Source organism: Coenobita brevimanus, chromosome 62 (genome assembly GCF_032717465.1).
Source record: "Coenobita brevimanus isolate Jiangsu-jjx chromosome 62, ASM3271746v2, whole genome shotgun sequence".
Lineage (NCBI taxonomy): Eukaryota > Metazoa > Arthropoda > Malacostraca > Decapoda > Coenobitidae > Coenobita > Coenobita brevimanus.
In genome coordinates this window covers 37,762,266-37,783,137 of record NC_137015.1, presented here as the reverse complement: position 1 = coordinate 37,783,137, position 20,872 = coordinate 37,762,266, and the positions used below count along the sequence as shown (strand labels likewise).

Genomic DNA, 20,872 nt, shown 5'->3' with positions numbered 1-20,872 from the left:
GCAAATCCAGGGAAGCGAAACCTGGGGGGAGGGGAGGGGTTTGGGGGTGATGTTGAGAAGGGGAGGGGAGGGGATTGAGAGGGGGAAGGGGGTTAGAGGGAAGGAGTGGGGGAGGTATTATGACGATGAGGGGAAATTGAGAAGGAAGGGTAGGAAGAGAGAAGTGAGAGAGATGGCAAAGAGAAGCAGTTAGAGAGAGAGAGCAAGTTGGAAATAGGAAATAAAAGAAAAAGATGCTTCTGTCTCTCTCATTTTCATTCGCCTCCTCCCCCTTTCCCCACTACCTCCCTCCCTTCACTCTTCATCCTCATTATTCTCCTCATCTTCTCTCTTCCCCTCCTGTATCCTCCTAACCCCCACCCCTCCCTCTTTTTCCCCTTTTCCCCCCTCATCACTTCCCTTCTCCCCCTCCCCCTCTCATCATCAAACCTCTTTCATTTGTTTCCTCTTCCCCCGCATACCCTCTCCCTCCCCTGCTTTCCCTTTCTTTGCCTCTCATTCCCCTACTCTTCCCCATCATCTTAGTCATTTTCCCTTCCCTTACTCCTCATCTCTCCTGCCCCTTTTACTTTCCCCTTCCCCCGTCTATTTTCCTCTCCCCCCATCTATTTTCCTCTCCCTCTTTCTCCCTTCCTATTTTTTCCGCCCTTCTCCATCAGGTTCCGATGCTTACCTTGCAGTTTACCCCGATCGCATCACCATTCCTTTTACAATTATAGCCACTTCAGTATTTTTTTCCTTAGCTAATCTCACCCTAATCATGTCAGTATTTCTTCAGGTATATTCTTTCTTCAATCGCCATTTTTCTGTTTACATGTATGAGTATATATGTCACGAACATTTCGATATTTTTTTTTCCCAGTTATGTCTACTACAACCTATAGTATTTCTCTCTCTCTCTCTCTCTCTCTCTCTCTCTCTCTCTCTCAGCTGTCTTAAACTGAACCCTCCTGCCCTTTTTTTTTTGGCCCGTGAGTAAAAATATATATGAATCGTAGATAGCAATGGATTTTTTTTTTTTTTTACTTGAGTCGTCTTATCTCTTACTTTCCTCCTCCCCCTACTTTATCCTCGTCCCTCCCCTCCCCATCCCACACCTCTTCATCTTCCCGCGTCACCATCCCTCATCTTGCCTCCCTCTCACACCTCCCTCCCCCTCCCCGTCCCCATCCCTTCCCCCTCCCCTCCCCTCCCAAAAGTGTGAAATGATATATACCTTGAGAATTTCTTTGACATGATGCCATAAGTAAGGTAAGCTCTCTCTCTCTCTCTCTCTCTCTCTCTCTCTCTCTCTCTCTCTCTCTCTCTCTCTCTCTCAGGTAGGCAGGTAGGAGTGGGGGGAGCATATTAGCATTTCTATAAGTAATTAGCAAAGTTGTTCTCCCCCAGGCTTTTCCTCCCTCTCATCCTCTCTCTCCATCTCTTCTCGCCTACTTCCCTCTTTCTTTCTCCCTCCTCCACCTCCTTCCCCTTCCATCCCTTCCCCTCCCTGATCCTCTCTTCCTTCTCCTCCCTCCACCTAACTTTCCTTCTTCAAAAAACCTTCCCCTGTTCATCCCCCTCTTCCCTCCCTCCTGGCCCTCCTCCTCTCTCGTTCCTCCTCCTCCTCCTCTCTCTCTCAGTCTCTCCTTCCTCCCCCTCCTTCCTCCTCCATTATCCCTTGCTTCCTCTCCTCTCCGCACTTTCCCTTCCCTCCACTTCCCTTCTCAACACCTCTCCCTCCTCTCGCGTCCTCTCCTTTCGTTTTTCTCCATTCCTCCCCTCCCCCTCTTTCTTCTCCCCTCACCCCACTCCTTGCCAAACTTTCCTCCTATTCTCCTTTTATTTTCTTTCTTTTCTCATGGCGTCCTCAGTACCATGACCACTGTCCCCTGGCCCTATTATTTTTTGTCTCTTTTCTCCTTTTTTTTCCATTCTGTATCTTTCCCTTAATACGATGATCTCTGTACTTTCTTTAATAATGATGATGACCATAATGATGATGATGATGGGTCGCGTATTGAAGGGGTTAAGCTCTGCCTTTTCTCCCCTCCCCCTTACTCTTCCCTCTCTCTCTCTCTCTCTCTCTCTCTCTCTCTCTCTCTCTCTCTCTCTTACACACACACACACACACACAGCTTTCCACCCTCCCTTTTCCAATCCTTCATCCCATTTCCATGACAGAGAGAGAGAGAGTTACGCAGATGCACAAACTGCACAGATGCTTCGGGTCTTTCTGTGTTGTGGCCTTAATAACAGAATGAGAGAGAGAGAGAGAGAAGGAGGAAGGAAAAGGTAGATAAGAGGAGGGAGGTATTGTAGAGAGAAAAATATACGTAAGGAAAGAAATTTGAGAAAAGAGGAGATTGAGCCAGGAAGAAAAAAGAGATCGGGAAGTGGAGAGAGAGAGAGAGAGAGAGAGAGAATGTGGGAGAAAGAGGAAAATGGAAGGAGAGAGGAAAGAGGAAGGGAGGGAAATGAGGAAAGTGCTGACTGCAACTCTTGTATACATTAGCATAGTAAGGGAGAGAGAGAGAGAGAGAGAGGGAGGGAGGGAGGGAGGGAGAGAATAAAGTAGAAAGAAAGGCGGATTAAGAGGATTAATGCATGAGAGAAAGAAGTGAAGGGAGGAAGGGAAGAAGTTATGGTTGAGGGGGAAGGGCGAAAGTAATAAAACTGAGAGAATTAAAGCGATAAGCCGAGAGAGAGAGAGAGAGAGAGACGGGGGGGGGGGACGACAGAGAGGGGAAAATGAAAGAAAAATAGAAGGTAAAAGCTGAAAAAAGTTGAGAAAAAAGAATTGGACAAAAAATAAGATAGAGGGTTGAAGGAAAAATCAGTTGAGAAAATAAAGGAATGGCAGAAACGAAATTAGAAAAAATATGTAAATATAGAATGAAAAAAGGAGTGATGAAGGTGATGAAAAAAAATTGATGAGGATTAAAAAAAATGATAAAATGGTGACAGGTGAAAAAACGTTGTTGAAAATAAAAAAAAACTATAGATGAGATTGAAGGAAAGAAAAAAGAGGAAAATAAGAGAATGAAGAAATGGACTGATAGAAATGTCAATGTAGTGAATGAAGTTTGTGAAGGAAATGAAGAATGAAGACGGAACAAGTTTTGAGAAATGAAGGCAGTTTAGATGAATTATGGGAAAAGGCAAAAAGGTAAAGGAAATGAATGAACGTGATGAAAATGAATGCATGCAGTGAAGGAAATGAAGGCAGTGAATGTGTAAAAATGAAGGAAGTGGGAATAGCATTGAAGGCAGTGTAGGAAATGAGAGCAGTGTAAAAGTGAAGGAGGGAAGGAAGTGAATATACACGAATGAAGAGAGTAAATGAATGAAAGGTGAAAAATGGAGACTGAATAAAGACAGTGAAGAAAGTAATAAAGGAAGTGTAAGATCAAAGCAGTTTGAAAAGGGAATATGGGGTGAATAATGAAAGTGAATAAAGTTTGTGAAAAGTAAAGAAAATGAATCGTCAGTGAAAGAAATGTAAAAATGAATGAAGTCAGTGAAAGAAATGATTGAAAATAGTGAGAAAATAATAAATAAAGACAGTGAAAGAAATGGATGACTGAATAAAGATACGGTAATGTGAAAATAACGAAGCCAATAAAAAAAATGAATAACCAGAAATAGCAGTGAAAGAAATGAATGAAGATTGAAAGAAGAGTTTGAACTAGTAATGAGAGAAGTGTGAAGGTAACGAGAGGATCTAAAGCAACGAGTGAAAAAATACTGAAAGATATTAGTTAAGTGAATGAAGGCAGTGAAAAAATGAGTGCAAATGAATGAATGCAGTGAAAGAATTGAATAAGAATTAAGAGTGGAAGAAGTGAATACAGTAGGAAGAAATAGCAGTGAAAGAAATGAATGAAAATGAAGGCAGTGAAAGATATTAGTAGGAGTGAATGCGGTGAAGGATGCAGTGAAAGAAATGAAGGAAAATGAAGGCAGTGAAAGATATTAGTAGGAGTGAATGCGGTGAAGGATGCAGTGAAAGAAATGAAGGAAAATGAAGGCAGTGGAAGAAGTAAGAGTGAATGCAATGAAAGGATATGAAGGCAGTGGAAAAAGTGAGAGTGAATGGAATGAAAGAAAATGAAGTCAGTGAAAGAAGTAAAGTAGGGGTGAATGCAGTGAAGGATACAGTTAAAGAATGATTGAAAATGAAGGCCATGAAAGAATTGAGGGAGTGAATGTAGTGAAGGAGGCAATGAATGAGTGAATGAATGAAGGAACGTCCAGGTCACATTGCCTTCCAGTTCACATTCCTTTGTAATTGGCGCTTTCATTTGACTCTCACTAGACTTTGTAAGTACCTACCGACATACCTACCTACCTACCAACTTGCCTACTTACCTTACTGCCTGAACATCCCTACTCCCTTCCCTCCCTCCTTCCTTCCTTCTTTCTTTCATTCCGTCCTTCCTCTCTCCCTTCCTTGCACCCTTCCTTTCGTTCGTTCTTTTCATCTTTCTTCCAGCCTGCCTGTCAGACTACTTACTGTCATCTTACCTACCTTCCTACCCACCTGCCTGCCTGCCTGCCTACTTACCTACCTAACTACGTACCTACCTACCTACCTACCTGCCTGCCTGCCTACTTACCCACCCACCTGCCTCACTACCCAGTTAATCCTTTTCCCAACCTACCTGTCTACCTACATACCTACTTACGCACCATATGACAGGTTGGTATCAGATGCGTCAGGAGAGAATTAATACACATCAGTTATGCATTGACGCTTTGTTGGGCTAAAGGGAGGGGGGGAGGTTTGTGTGTGTGTGTGAGAGAGAGAGAGAGAGAGAGGGAAGCATGGTGGGGGGTCGGACACGAGTTGGTGTGTGTGAGAGAGAGGGGGATTGGTATGTGCAGCCGATGTAAGAGAGAGAGAGAGATTGGTATGTGTGCGCGCAAGATCATACGTACGGTATTCTCTCTCTCTCTCTCTCTCTCTCTCTCTCTCTCTCTCTCTCTCTCTCTCTCTCTCTCTCTCTCTCTCACATGAACGGGCCCGTCTCGCATTTCACGCTACTCGTCTCGCGATTAGTGAGAGGCGCAAATTTTAACGGCAAAATTTCACTTTTTTCCAATATCCATTTATTTTTCTCATTTTATTATTATTATTATTATTATTATTATTATTATTATTATTATCGTATTATTAATATTATTATTATTGTTATTATGGTACTACTGCTACTATCAGTACTGCTACCGCTACTACTACTACTACCGCTGCTGCTTCTAATAATAATAATAATAAATAATAATAATAATGACACCAGTAATAGCTATAGTGCATATCATCACCACCACCGCCACCATAACTCCCACCAAAGATGTGGTGACGTAGGGTGAGGGAGAAAGGAAGGAGGACGTAAAAAATAAAAAGAATTACAAACAGGATGCCTAGTGAAATGACATTCACATTAATTCACATCTTATCCAAGCCTCGCAAAGCAAACCATTAATATCTGTCTATCTGTCTATCGCGTGCATCTGTCTGTATCTATCTATATCTTTATCTGTCTCTCCATCTGTCTGTATCGTATTATCTGTCTACCAGTCTTTATCTGTCAGTCTGTAGCTGACTATTCCTTCAACCCATCATCATCGTCGTTGTTGTCCTAATCATTATGAACATCATCGTTATTATTATTATTATTGTTGTTGTATTGTGCTATTATTGTTATTTGTTTATTAATATTATTATTATTATTATTATTGTATTATGACTATTACTGATTATTATTATTATTGCTGTTGTTGTTATTGTATTATTACTATTACTGATTAATTGATTATTATTATTATTATTATTATTACCGGTATTATTATTATTATTATTATTATGATTACCACCGCCACCACCATCATCATCATCATCATCATCACAACCGGTAATTAATAATATAAACCTTTTGACATACGATAATTATGTCAGTAATTGATTAGCATTGATGAAGTAATTTGATCAGTAAGGCATAGATGGATTGCCTAATTACGTGCTGATTAGCTTAATAGATAAATAGATAGATAAACAGCCTAGGGAGCAATTGTAATGATTGAGAAATAGATAAATAGATAGATGGAGATTAGCATAAGTAGATGGAAATGATAGATAAATTTATTGGAGTAGATTAACGTAATTAGATAGCAATAGATAAATAGATTGTAGTAGATTAATACAAGTAGATAGAAATAAAGAAATAGATAAACACAAGTAATAGATAGATAGATAGATAGACGAGTAGATTAACAGATATTCATTAGGCCAGGTGCAGTAGATTGTCCTCAGGTAGATAGATATAGTGATAAATAAAAAGAAGGAAACGAAATAGATACAATTAAGCATATACACCTGTGCATAGTAATTAACACTGACGGAAAAGTAAGAATGTAAAAGATATAAGCGCAGATAGATAGATAGATAGATAGATGGATGGATAGATAGATAGAGGCGCAGAGAGGTAGATATATAGGGATAAATGTATAGATAGATAATACATACGTGGGCATCAGTTAAATAGGTGTATACGTAGATAGATAGATAAGGTGTGCGGACAGGTAGATGTGTAGCGATAGACAGAGCGGCTGATTACATTACCCTACCAGATGGCTTGGGTTAGAGTGAGAGGGAGGGAGGGAGGGGGTGTGAACGGGAAATAACTGGTATTGTATGTGCGTGTGTGTGGTTAGAAAGACAGACAGACAGACAGACAGAGAGAGAGACTGGAATAATTGGTGCGGTGAGAGAGAGAGAGAGAGAGAGAATTAGAAAGAATTGATGCTATATGTGTGTGGAGAGAGAGAGAGAGAGAGAGAGAGAGAGATGGATGATGCTAGGAGAATACGGGACACTCCATCTAGTTGGAAATCCATACTCCCCCCCCCCTCTCTCTCTCTCTCTCTCTCTCTCTCTCTCTCATTTACATTCACTTCCATTTTGTGTGTGTGTGTGTGTGTGTGTGTGTGTGTGTGTGTGTGTGTGTGTGTGTGTGTGTGTGTGTGTGAGCTTCTTGAATCGACTAGAGTACGAGCTAGACAGTATCACCCTAACACCTTTTCCTAAGCGATTTATTTTATTGCATCTTACTATTGTGTTACGTAAATCCTCTAAATATCGCCCTACTCTGCATAAATAACCTACAAAAGGATATTAATTTCCCACATCCAAAAAAAATAAATCGCTAAGGAACAGGTGTTAGGGAGCTGGATATGAATACCTGGAACTGAACTGCCGACATGTGCTAAATGGTGGGGGTGGGGGGAGGAACACTGTCAAGGTTTCCTCCTCCTCCTCCTCCTCCCCTCCCCTTTCCCCATCTTCACCCCCCCCCCCCTCTCTCTCTCTCTCTCTCTCTCTCTCTCTCTCAATAGACTGCAAAACCCCTCAAATTTCTGACACATAAGGAACGCCTATGGTTACTGCGTATGTTTAGCCTGCATGCCATATTTCATAACGCAGTCAGCAGCCATACAGGAAGACCAATTATATTCCATAATTTTCACTTCAATAATCATCATAATTTTTTGGTTTTCATTATACTTTTCGATTTCACGTTTTAGCATACTACACTGAAATGCTTAGAATGGTTATACTTCATTTTTGACCGCCAGATATACGTAAAAGATATATCAGCCTCACAGTGTTGGTATATCAGGGAGAGTGGAGTATGATGTCAGTGTTAGGGTATGTGATTGAGTGTTCTAAAGTATGCCGTGTTTTGAGCCGTGATATATTCTTAATTATGCTATGTTATGAGCCACGATATAACCTCAGAATTTATAACAGAGCATCACATATCAAGGAAGATGTTTTGTTATCGTGAATGTAGTATATTTGTCATTAAGTGCTGTGTTGAAAATTAAGGTTATAAATTGATATGGTTAAGCTGTGATGATGGTGGTGGTAATGGTAGAGGTGGTGGTGATGATGGTGATATGATGGTGGTGGTGGTGATGATGATGATGATGATGAAACATAGTGATCAAACAGCATAACAATTGCGCTATAGAAGAGAATTATTTAAAAAATTAGTCAACAAAAACCAAATAAGCGTTACCTGGTCTAATAAAAAAAAATAACTAATTACTGTAAGTTACCTTACATTATCACCCTGGAAATTGTAACAGCTTCGTCATTGCTAAAAAGGCTAGTGTGTTTATATATATGTAACATGTTAAATTTGTCACTAATATTGCTGTCTTTTTCTTTCTCTTACAGGTGTGTGTTGAGCTGTGTGTAAGGTAGGGGATTAATATTGTTGATTTATTATTACCAGCCGCGATAATGAAGCTGGTGTTGTTTTCTGTTTGTCTGTCTATGTATCTCTTAGCACCGTAACTTTGCAATCGCTCGAGATATCATCGCAAATTTTTACAGGTGTGTAGTAGGGGTGAAAATCTCCTACGAGTTCGAAATTGGTGAAAGTAGGTCAAGGTCAAGGTCAAGGTCATATTCCGAGCCGCGCTAGATATGTATTGGCTTGCGGCTGGTATGATTCCCCCTGAGGGCATTATTATTATTATTATTATTATTATTATAATTATTACTGCTATCACTAGTACAAATACTGCTACTACTACTACTACTACTACTACTACTACTACTGTTACTGCTGCTACTACTACTACTACTACTACTACTAACCAGTGTTTTCTCTTCCCCTTTTTTCTCTTCATTCCATTTCTCCCTCCCCGTTCCATCTTCCCTCCCTCTCTCCCTGCCCACCACCCCTTCCGTTTCTCCTCCCTTCCCCCTCCCACCTCTCTTACCTCTCCCTCCCCACCACTTGACACACTCCACTTCCCCTCTCCCTCCCCCTTCCCTCTCCTCTCTTCCTTTCGTCCCTCTCCCTTCCCCCTCCTCTCTTCCTCCCTCCCCCCACCTCCCTACTTCCGTGCTTCCTTGATCTTTCCCTTTCTCGATAATTCTCCCTTGGCAGCCCTCTAATCTCTCTCTCTCTCTCACACACACACACACACACACACACACACACACACACACACACTCTCTCTCTCTCTCTCTCTCTCTCTCTCTCTCTCTCTCTCTCTCTCTCTCTCCTGCCACATAAACTACTCAAGAGGCAGATTGTTTCATTGATCTGCTCGTTCTCTCTCTCTCTCTCTCTCTCTCTCTCTCTCTCTCTCTCTCTCTCTCCTGCCTCCACCTTTACCTTCTATTTTTCTGTTTCTCTTGCCCCTTTCTCTCTCTCCATCTCGTCTACTTTCATTCTTTTCCTTTCCTTTATTTCTTCTTTCCCCTTCCCTCCTTCCTTCCTTCCTTCTTTCCTTCCTTCCTTATTTCTTAGTGTTTTTCTTTCACCCCTCTTCTCTTTCCTCCCCTACCTCCTCCTCCTCTTACGTTCCTTATTCTTTCGTCATGTTCTCGTCTCTTCATCTCTTCTCTTTTCTACTCCTCTCCTTCTCCTCTCTCCTCTCCTCTCCTGTCTTCATATTGTCTTTCTTTTTCATCTGTGTTAACTTTTTCTTTTCTTTCTTCTGTTTCCTGTCTCACATTTCTATCTTTTTCCTTGTCTCTCCTGTTTCCTCCTCATCCATCCCTCTTTAGTGTGCCCTCCTACTTCACCATTCTCTCCTCTCCTCCCCTCTCATTCCCTCTCTTCTCTTCTCTCCTCCCCTCTCCACTTTTCCTTTCGCTTCTCTTACCTGTTCACTTCTCTCTCCATCTCTCCCCTCATCTCTTCTCCTCTTCTCTCTTCTCCTCTCCTCTTCTCCACTCTTGTCTTGACTTCTTTTCTCTTCATTTTCTTTTCTCTCTCCTTTCCTCCCCCCTCCTCCATCGTCTCCTCTTCTCATCTCTTCTCCTTCTCTCGAGTTTCCCTTCTTTATTTTTGTAGCCTCCGGTCTTGCATCTTTTTTTTCATCTTGTTAATTTTTTCTGCCTCGCCAAGTCTTCTCGCTTTTAAGAAATGAGAGAGAGAGAGAGAGAGAGAGAAGGGGGGGACAAGCTTACACTGAAGAAAAAAGGAGAAGCGATCTGGATTATTGGAGAAAAACGAAAAAGAATGAGAGAGAGAGAGAGAGAGAGAGAGAGAGAGAGAGAGAGAAACAGCTGAGTAACAGATCGCAGCTGAAACTTAATCAGTGTGTGACCATAACTCCTCCCTCCCCCTCCCCTCACCTCCCCCTCTCTCTCTCTTCCCTCCCTCTCCTCTCCCCTTCCCCCTTCCTCCCCTTCTCTCCCACTACCCTTTACATTGTCTTCTCTCATCTTCTGATCCCCCCCCCATTTTTTTTTTTCCCAGATGCTAACTCCCCCCTCCTTTTTCTGTCCCTCCCTCCCTCCTTCAACCCTTTCCTCCCCACTCCCGTCTTCCTCCCCTCCCTTCCCTTCCATTCCTTCCTTCCATTCTACTCCATTCCCTTTCGTTCCCTTCCCATCCCATGCCATCCATTCTCTTCCCCTCCCCTCCCCTCCCCTCCCCCATCTTCCCTCCCTCATTCTCTCTCCTCCTCCATATTAGTTGCATTGTTTTTGTCTTTGATTCCTTCTTTTGTTTCCTTTCTCATGTCTACCCTTCCCTTCTTAACTTTCTCACTTTTTTTTATGTTTTTGTCTCCTCTCATTTTATATTTCTCTCTCTCTCTCTCTCTCTCTCTCTCTCTCTCTCTCTCTCTCTCTCTCTCTCTCTCTCTCTCTCTCTCACACACACACACACACACACACACACACACACACACACACACACACACACACACACACAATCTCCTCTCTTCTCTTCTCTTGCTCTCTTATTTTTTTTTCTCAATTTGTTTTGTTAGTCATCTCCCCTTCCCCCCCCCCTCCCTTTCCCATTGTTTTTCGTGTCTTTTCTATTTTCTTTTCTCCCTTTTTAAAATTGTTTTGCTCTTTCATCTCCCCTCTGCTCTCTTCTCCCCTCTCCTTTCCTTACTCCCCCCCTCTTCTCTCCCCTTCCCTTCCCTTCCATTCCCTTCCCTTCCTTCCCTTCCCTTCCCTTCCCTTCCCTTCCCTTCCCTTCCCTCCCCTTCGTTCCCATCCCCTCCCCTCCCTTTCCTTGCCTTCCTCTATGCTTTTCTTTTTATTTCGTATTATATGTTGTTATTGTCATCCCCCACTCCCTCCTCTCCCTTCATTTTACCCTCCCCCTCCCCTCCCCTCCCCTCCCCTCCCCTCCCCTCCCAAGCATGAATGCGAGGGGAGGGTGACAACAACAGCGGGTGTGGATGTCCTTGATGCTTTCACACACACTCACTCGCTCACTCTCTCAATGTCACTCGCTCTAACTCTCACTCTCTCAAGTTTCACACTCGCTCACTCGCTCTAACTCGCTCCAAATTTGCACACACGCACGCTCAAATTCACTCCCCTTTACTCCATCTTTCTTCAACCACTTTTCCCTCCCTCTCTCCCTCCCTCCTTCTGCATACTCCTTCCCTCCCTCCCTCCTTCTGCATACTCCTTCCCTCCCTCCCTCCTTCTGCATACTCCTTCCCTCCCTCCCTCCTTCTGCATACTCCTTCCCTCCCTCCCTGTTCTGCTTACTCCTTTTGTCATTCCTACTCTTCTGCTTCTCAGTCCTTCGTTCTTTCTCCCTCCCATTTACTCTTTCTCTCTCTCTCTCTCTCTCTCTCTCTCTCTCTCTCTCTAAGTGATGGTGGTGGTGTTGATGGTGATGATGATGGTGGTGGTGATTGCTTCTCCATCTTCACATCCTGGTTGTGCAGATGGTGCCCAGATGGTCGCGATTGTAATGCCAGATGGTAATAGTGATGATGTCATTAATATAGAGGGTAGTGGTGAGGCTAATGGTGGTGACGACGTTGGCGGTGGTGATGGTGGTGGTGAAATATGTTGTAATAATAGTGATGGTGGTGGTGGTGAGGAGGAGGACAGTGATGACGATGATGGAGGTGGTGGTGAAAAATGCTCGTAATAATATTGGTGGTGATGGTGGTGGTGGTGATGATGATGGTGGTGATGGTGAAAAATGCTCGTAATAATATTGGTGGTGATGGTGGTGGTGGTGGTGATGATAATGGTGGTGGTGGGTGAAAAATGCTTGTAATAATAATGGTGGTGGTAGTGGTGATGGTGATGATGGTGGTGGTGATGATAATGACGATAATGGTGGTGATGGGTGAAAAATGCTTGTAATAATAATGGTGGTGGTAGTGGTGATGGTGGTTGGTGGTGGTGATGATGACGATGATTATGGTGATGTTTAACTCCCTCGTAACATCGTAGTTGAGAGAGAGAGAGAGAGACCTTAGAAGCAACTTAAGGTGACTCCAAGTTAAATCCCTCTTAGAGAGTGCTTTTACAACTCCACATTAATAATACTCTTGTTGCTTTAAATTTATGGCCCTGTGTGTGTGTGTGTGTGTGTGTGTGTGTGTGTGTGTGTGTGTGATAGAGCGAGAGAGAGAGTGGATGAGATAGGTGATAGGTAACTAGATAGTTGAGTAGATGGACAGATGGCTAGATAGGTAGAGTGAGAGATAAGTAGATGGATAAATAAAGCCAGATGGATAGGTAGACAGATAAATTGGTAGCTACAGAGAGAGAGAAAGAGAGAGAGAGAGAGAGAGAGACTATTTACGCATCACACAACACAATCACAATAGTAACCTTGATCCTGCGACCTACTTCACTGTTGGTTGTCGCTAAGACGCCTTCCTCCTGTCAAGATGGAGTTCCGGGTTCATTTCTAGAGCGACACATTTACTTATCATCATCATCATTTTTATTATTGCTGTTATCATCATTATCATCATCATCATCGTTATTATCATTATTACTAGAATGGGTATTGCCTTTATTGTACCAAAGGCTTTGTGTATATTCCATTATGAAGCTGTAGGAGTCAGCTGCAACCATACAGAGCAAGTGCAGTGTCAGGAAACAGACCTAATGTGTACCCTCGCCTCATCATCCCACCTGAGCCACACCTGGGAGGTATCGGGCCAGACCATCCAATAAACAGCTATGAGAAGTATTAGCAGGCGTGATTTACAGCATTTACAGCCTTGTGCATGGGTAAACAGACACTGGAGTGATTTACGGGTGCCGCGGGACTGTAAATATGGCCTATGTATTGAGGGGGTGTATATTTAGATGGGGTGCAGTCTTGAAGGGGTAGGGAAGGACAGGAGGGTTGGATCTCTCTCTCTCTCTCTCTCTCTCTCTCTCTCTTATACTTACCACTTTTCTTGTGGGAGTAGGGTGATGATGGTGATGGTGATAATGATGAAATTAGGCTAGCATGGTATACTGCATAGTCAAGTAAAGTCAGGAGGATATGTTTGATGATTATGTTGAATTAAGTTAGTTTGATAAAGCGGTAGGATATATGAGAGAGAGAAAGAGGGGGGGGGTTAGGAGAGGTTAATTTGGATTAGGATGATACTAGGTAAGGTTAGATTAGGTGAAGTGAGTTATGTTGATATTTATTTAGTAATGATGAAAATTAGGAGTTAAGATATATGAGTTGTTAAGGTGAAGGGAAGTAGGGAGGGTAAGCAGGTGTGACAGGTTAAGGGCTTGTTTCTGCTTAACCAGTCTGCCAAATTAACCCTTACGCTGATATGCACGCACTTGACTCGTTTACTTCAGCAGGCACGAGACGATTTCCCTCAGCTGAGAGAAAGCACGGTAGAAAGTGTAATAAAAGAAGGTATATTTAACATTCGTTCTACGAAGTCGATTTTCAAAGTTACACCCATTCAACACAGGGACGTTCTTTATTACATCTCTCTCGCTGTCAGTAGTCGATTTTAATGAGCCTAGAAGAGAACAATTTAAGGGAACGAGTTTATGCTTTCACTACGATGCCTCACTGACGTTGAAAATGTTTGGGAGTGGTATGTGTGACCGTTTTGTGTTGGAGGCTTAGGTTATATAACTTACTTAATACACCACGTCACTGCTCAATGTATGCATGTTTGACCGATGATTGACATAGTGCTCCATCATATCTCTGGAATATTTGAGTATATGTTGCCTCTTAAAAAGTTTGAAGTTAAAAGAGAAATTAATTATATCTTAGACTATGTTACCTACAACAGTTTTACCAGCAGTATAAGATTAAGACCTGGTTGACAGATGAAAGGCATGTTAGTGTTTATGTGGAGAGATTTATATGAAAGGTGGATGTTTCCTGTTACCTGCCTTTCATCCCCTGAGATTGCCTTGACGCTATCACAGCCTTTAACCCCTTCACTTGAGGATGTCTGGATTCAGAGGGAAAGTTTCTCTCTCTCTCTCTCTCTCTCGCTCGCTCGCGCGCAGGTGGCCTGAAATCTTTATTCTTAACTGTATACGCGGCCTTGGAATCTCGTGGCACTTTTTGCAGGTTTTCGGTATTGGCGTTTAAATTAACTCTTTAGACTAGAACCTGCAAAAAGACAGTCAGGGAAACACACACACACACACACACACACACACACACACACACACACACACACACACACACACACACACACACACAGAACCCCTGTAAGTCAATATAACCATTCCAATAAATCACTATCATCATCATCATCATCATCATCATCATCAGCTTTAGTCCCTCCACTGCAGGTCAGATATCTTTCCTATATTTTTCCACTCGTCTGGATATTAACATTAATAATCTGGGAAGCATTCAGAGAGCGCATACCCCCGCCACCGCCAATGTAATATGAGTCACAAACCAGCCTCCATCTAACATCATCGGTAGAAGTATATAATGATCGTGCCTTGTATAACCCGTTGCACAGTGTCCGAGGGCGCATACCTCCGCTGACGCCGCTAAAAATTAAACACGTCTTCCTTGACCCATTGCCCATCTATCTACTTGAATTCATTTAAGTCTGATAGCATTTTTTTTTTTCCACAACCAGCCAGACAGACACGGGAGAATACATAACCTCCTCCAAACTCATTGCCGGAGATAAATATATGCTATACTCTTTTTACTGTAACTTGGGCCAAAACTGCTGTCATTGTCTTGAACTCTGGGCTGTAACAAGAGGTCAGCACGAGAATACGATGCTAGTCACAAAGAAGTGCTGTGGGAAGGATGTAGAGGAATAGCACTGCCCTTCGCTACCAATAATCTGCGTGAAATAGGCTGGAAATGGTGGAAAATCTGGGCCAAGTTAGAGTAAAAAGAGTATAGTGAAGGAACGGGGTTGATGTATTTTAGCCTCTGGTATTACTTGGCAGGGGAGTACAAAATTCTGGTGTGTTTGACAGATGAAGGATGCGATGCTTAGTGTGCCTGCCAAGTGTAGGGAAAGCTTATATCTGCCCTGTTTGATTGGGTGGGCAAATTAAAGGTATATAAGTCTCCTTGGTTACTATCCGACGAGCTTAGGGTGTGGGTATATGTACTGTGTTTGTTTTGTTGGGGAAGTGAAGAATCTGTTGAGTCTCCTTGGTTACTGTTTTGACTACTTTAAGGAAAGGTTATATCCATTGTGTTGGTTTTGTTGGGAAAGTGAAGAATTTGTTGAGTCTTCTTGGTTACTGTCAGAATATTTTTGAGAAGTGTTAAATCCGTTTTGTTTGTTTTGTTGAGTAATTGAAGAATCTATTTAAGTCTCCTTGATTACTATAAAACAAGGTCAAGGAAAAGCAAGATCCACCTTGTTTGATTTGTCGAGTAAATGAAGGGGTTGTTAAGAGACTCCTTCATCATCCAATTTCTATTTTGTCTTGCTACATGAAGATGATTTTATTCAGTTCATTAAACCCCCCTACTAGTGAATGGGGTAATGATGGTTGTGTATATAAACCCCTCCTGTTCCAAACCCCATCCCGAGCTGAAGAAAACCGTCTGAAGGTAGACAGGAATAACTAGACATAATCCAGTAGGTTAACGTATTCAAGAAATCGCTTTAGCTGTCACGTGAACCCTCGCACCACTAATACTGCCCTTTGACCTTTGAAAAAAATAATAATAATGATAAAGATAAATACGTGGTTATGATTTTTTTTTTTTGCATTGTCGGAGGGTTAAGGGAAAGGTTGCAGCCACCCCGTTGTGATTATTTATTTATTTATTTTCTTTTTTTGAGTTATTCGTTATGTTTACCCCAGAACCCCGGTGACTGTGTGTGTATGTGTGTGTGTGTGTGTGTGTGTGTGTGTGTGTGTGATTACTCTTGCTACACCCAAACGATTTTATTCAGATTTTGAGAAAGTTTATTAACCCCTTCACTACCTGGAATCACCAGTTCTGATGGAAATAGTTTAGTGGCAGCAAAAATATGAATGATGTCTTAAACCACATTGATAATAAGCAGATTCAGTAGTGTACAAGTTGTCTCAAGAAACCCGACATATTAAGAACATTTACGCGATTTGTGTGCCAGAAGTAAGTGTTGGGTATTTCCTATTTTACATAATTTTCTCCCTCTCCAACGTCCTCTGTCACGTCAATAAATATCCGTCGTTCTCTTTGGCATTCACCCCCTCTTTAAATTTGCCGCGCCTCACCCACATGCTTCCATCTGGCGGCCACCCGGGCAACCACGCCGCATTGTTTACATCCGTCAGCTGATCCCCCTGGGCGACCACGTGACTTGGGGTGCCATTTTTGTCTCGTGTTTGGTGTGCGCTTTTCGTTTAATATTTGTGTGTGTATGTGAGAGAGAGAGAGAGTTATTTGTAGTAGAAATGATGTTCAGTATAGTATCACGGTGGGATTGAAAGTATTAGTAAAAATATTAATTTTATGCGTTAAGGGAGAGTTTCTTGAAAATATGGGATTCCAGTATATTTTGCTTATATGTTTGGTTATTTACGAATTAATTTTTGATAATTATTCAGGATGTATTTTTGTTTATATTATGTTTGAAACTCTCTCTCTCTCTCTCTCTCTCTCTCTCTCTCTCTCTCTCTCTCTCTCACACACACACACACACACACACACACACACACACACACACACACACACACACACACACACACACACACCACGCACAAACGCTCTCCAGATGAGTCACCATAATAATTTTTAGTATACCATTAAAATATCAGCCAATTAATGTGTTTACAATATCGTAATGGAAATGGTCTTTGTATCAGAGCATGAATTTTTTGCCGGATTGATTTAATTTGTTGTTATGTCCCGATTTGTTATATATTTGATTTTTTTTTTAATTAGGTGTGTGTGTGTGTGTGTGTGTGTGTGTGTGTGTGTGTGTGTGTGTGTGTGTGTGTGTGTGTGTGTGTGAGAGAGAAAAAAAAAATAAGTACAAAGACATTAAATGAATCCCTTGAGCCTTCGTCCCATACGGCGAGGCAGGGATGGGATGAGGCGGGGTGGTGGTGTCGAGGCATAGTCGGGTTGAGGCAGGGTTGGGGTGAAGCAGGGTGAGGATGAGGAGGATGGGGGTGAGGTAGGCTGGAGGGAGGCAGAATGAGTAAGTCAGATATTAGTGAGTTAGAATGAAAAGTATGATGGCTAGGAAGAGCAGGGTTAGGAGGGTGAGCCAGGGTGAAAGTGAGTGAGCCAGGGTGAAGGAGAGTGAGCCAGGGTGAAGGAGAGTGAGCCAGGGTGAAGGAGGGTGAGCCAGGGTGAAGGAGAGTGGAGTGGGTAGAGCAGAGTGAGCCAGGGTGAAGCAGAGTGAAGCAGGGTGAGGCAAGGAAGTTAGAAAGTGGGAAAACAAGCGAGTCAGGTGTGAGAAAGTTTAGAGTTAATGAGATGGGTTAGGCAGGTGGGGGTGAGGCAGGGAGGGAGTGAAGCAAGTAGAAGACAGACTTAGGCAGGAATACTAAAGGGATGAGGTAAGGAATTCTCTCTCTCTCTCTCTCTCTCTCTCTCTCTCTCTCTCTCTCTCTCTCTCTCTCTCTCTCTCAACAGGATTAAGTAGCACACAAATCCCCCGTACAAGGGGTTAGAGAGGGATTATCTAACCTCTGCCTATACCTACTTACGGCGGTATGCAGTCTCCCTAATCCAGAGAGAGAGAGAGGGAGAGAAAGAACTCGTTTGTAAATAACAAGAGATTAAGATTAAGATATGGAGTTTTCAAGATTTTTTCCTCTTCTTGTCATTCTTCTTTCTCTCTTCCTCCACCTCCTTCTCTTTTCCCCTCCTGCTCCCCGACCCCTTCCTTTTTTCCTATCTCGCCTTCCATTTATATTATTTTCCTCTCTCATCCCTCTTCCTTCACTCTCTTCTTCCTTCTCTCCTTCCTTTCCTCCTTGTCTCTTTTTTTTTTCTTTCCCTTCCTCCTTGACTCTTGTTTCTTCCCTCCCTCCGTCTCTCCCCCCTCCTTTTCTCCCTCTCCCTTCCTCTCTCCATTCATCCCCTCCTTTTCTCCCTCTCGCCTCCTCTTTCCATTCCCTCCGTCTCTCCCTCCTTTTCTCCCTCTCCCCTCCTCCCTCCCTGGAGAATGAGTTAAGGTTCTGCTGATGAGTTTTGCCCCGTAAGCGATTGTGAGGGATTTATAAGAGAGAGAGAGAGAGAGACTGATGTTCTGTAGTAGAGACACATACTGTATATAAAGATAGATAATTAGCCGAGTAGATAAGTAATTAAGATATGAAGTGACAAGATAATAAATGGACAAATTGCCGTTCCGTACAATCAGGAACCATGAAATTTCCTTTCGACAGTAAACACATCTCACCTTCCACTGTCGTTTTTACTAAATACATAATCGTGGCTGATGATTATTAACATTAGTAAGTAAAACGTTGCTGTGGCCGTGCTTGGGACCTGGGCAGGGTTTTTGGCGGGTAAAAATGCGGGAACGCCGACCAATCCGATTTGAAGATCTGAGTCACGTGGCACCTATGTCAACATGTGTTGATGAAAGCCGGATCTGAAATTCTGAATTCAGTTCAAAGATGGCTGCGGAATGTGGTTGTTGCTGCAGCTACTTGGATTTCGTGAAGCGTTTTTACAAGTAGGACGATGTAGCGCTTGTTTTTTTTTTAAATTGCGTGGAATTCCACCAACATACAGTATGTTGACTGTCCAAAGTGTAAATTTACCGAAAAGACAAACATGCATGGTACTGTGGACGCTTACTCTTCTCAGTCCAAGAAATTGAGAACTGCTTCCAGTCTGCCTCCAGTTCCGTTCAGTCGAGAAGGCTCCGACATCCAAGAACCGCAACCATTGGCTTTGAAACAGTAAAGTAAGATTTACGTATTTTCAAGGAAGGTTAGTTATGCGATTAGCTCGGTTAATATCGGAATGGGAGGGTTAGGGGAGGCGGAGCCCCTCAAGTAGGAATGTTTTCCTGGTGTTTTTTGTTGATTCGGTAGATTTTGGCCTTAAGATTTACCGCAGATAAACCGCTTCAACCGTTTCCCCCCCCCCTCCCCCCATCCAGAACAACCGATTCCCCACCGGCCCCTCATTATCGTCGGGGGGGGGGTTACCGGTTCATTTGCGACAGGTTCTAGGTTCAAAATCGATCGAACCACAACAACAACAAAAAAAAAAACACTAAAAAACAAATTTTCTTTTTAAAATTCCATGGTTGTACGAAACGGCAAATTGACCAGTTAAATAAATAAATTGAGTAAATTTGGAGAGAAATTGGATAGCTTGGAAAGGAAAAGAAACAAGATACGGTTGAGAGATTTGATACGACTGAAGACAAGGGGAAGAAAGGAAGAAGAAAACGAGGAATGAAGAAGAAGAAGAAGCAGAAAAGTGGAAGGAAGGGCGAGGTGGGAAAAACGAAAAAAAAATAAATAAATAAATAAAGGGATAGAAGAAAATTAAAGAAAAGAGAAAGGTATGAAGTGAGAAAGAAAAGATGGAAGGAGAAAAGGATGACAGAAAAGAATGGTGCGGTAATGATGTTAATAAGGTTACAAGAGGAGAGAGAGAGAGAGGCAGGAAAAAAATGAGCTGTAATCTGATCTGTCGTCATCTGGTGCTCCCTCCTCCCTCCCTCCCTCCTTCTCTGCCACTCATTGTCTTCCTTCCTCCCGCTTTCTTCAGCTTCCCTCCTTCCATTCCTCTGTCTTCTTTCCATCCGCTCTCTATTCTCTCCATCCCTCCCTCTCTTCTTCCTACTCCCTCTCTCCCCTCGCTTCTTTTGGCTTCCTCCCTCCGTTTGTCACGCCTTCCCTCCTGATCTCTTTCCCTCCCTCCCTCGTACCCCTCTCCCCTTTTCCCACAATTATTACTATCTCCTCCCTCCTTTCCCTCCCACAGTGACCTCCCCCCACCCACTTCTGCCATCTCTCTCTCTCTCTGTCACACACACACACACACACACACACACACACACACACACACACACACACCACCGTCATGGTTTGTTAATAGACACCAAGAAAAGATTTACAAAATATGATCTAAATCTTTTATATATCGAAAGTATTACATATGTATTTTAACGATTAATTCCTTCAGTGCACAAATCCCCCCCTATACTATTTTTATTCGTGCTGCCTCCAGACGATTTTATTCAGCCCAGGAGATGGATTGAGAGTATGAGGGGTTGATACAGCCCTTCCCAATCCCCCAGTGCACAACCTTTTCAACCCCTTCTCGCTGATGATCAAATTTTCTGTTATTTCCCATTTACAGACGATTTTATTCATCTTGGGTAAATAAATCGTCTGGATGTAGCAAGAATAGGCAATAATACAAATGAATAAATAAATACATAAATGGCGTTACGGGATTTAAGGGGTTAAGATGAGGGAAATCGTCTGGAGTTTGGAGGAATATATAACGCGTCATTGGAGTGAAGGGGTTGGTGTCCCTAACGATATGTAAATGTGGAAAGAGTCACACACACATAGGCTGGCGGAGGAAATTGGGTTAGGGTGGTGGTGGTGGTGATGATGGTGGTGGTGGGAATGATTATGATGTTGATGGTGATAAGGATGATGATGGTAGTGGGTGATGTGATGATGATGATGATAGTG

At 42.6% G+C, this 20,872-nt stretch overlaps 1 protein-coding gene across 1 annotated transcript in view; it reads left to right on the top strand.

Annotated features, from left to right (window-relative positions):
* The window catches only part of LOC145404063 (pseudouridylate synthase RPUSD2-like), a 473,336-nt gene that overhangs the window by 69,581 nt on the left and 382,883 nt on the right, over positions 1-20,872 (top strand). The window lies entirely within an intron of this gene.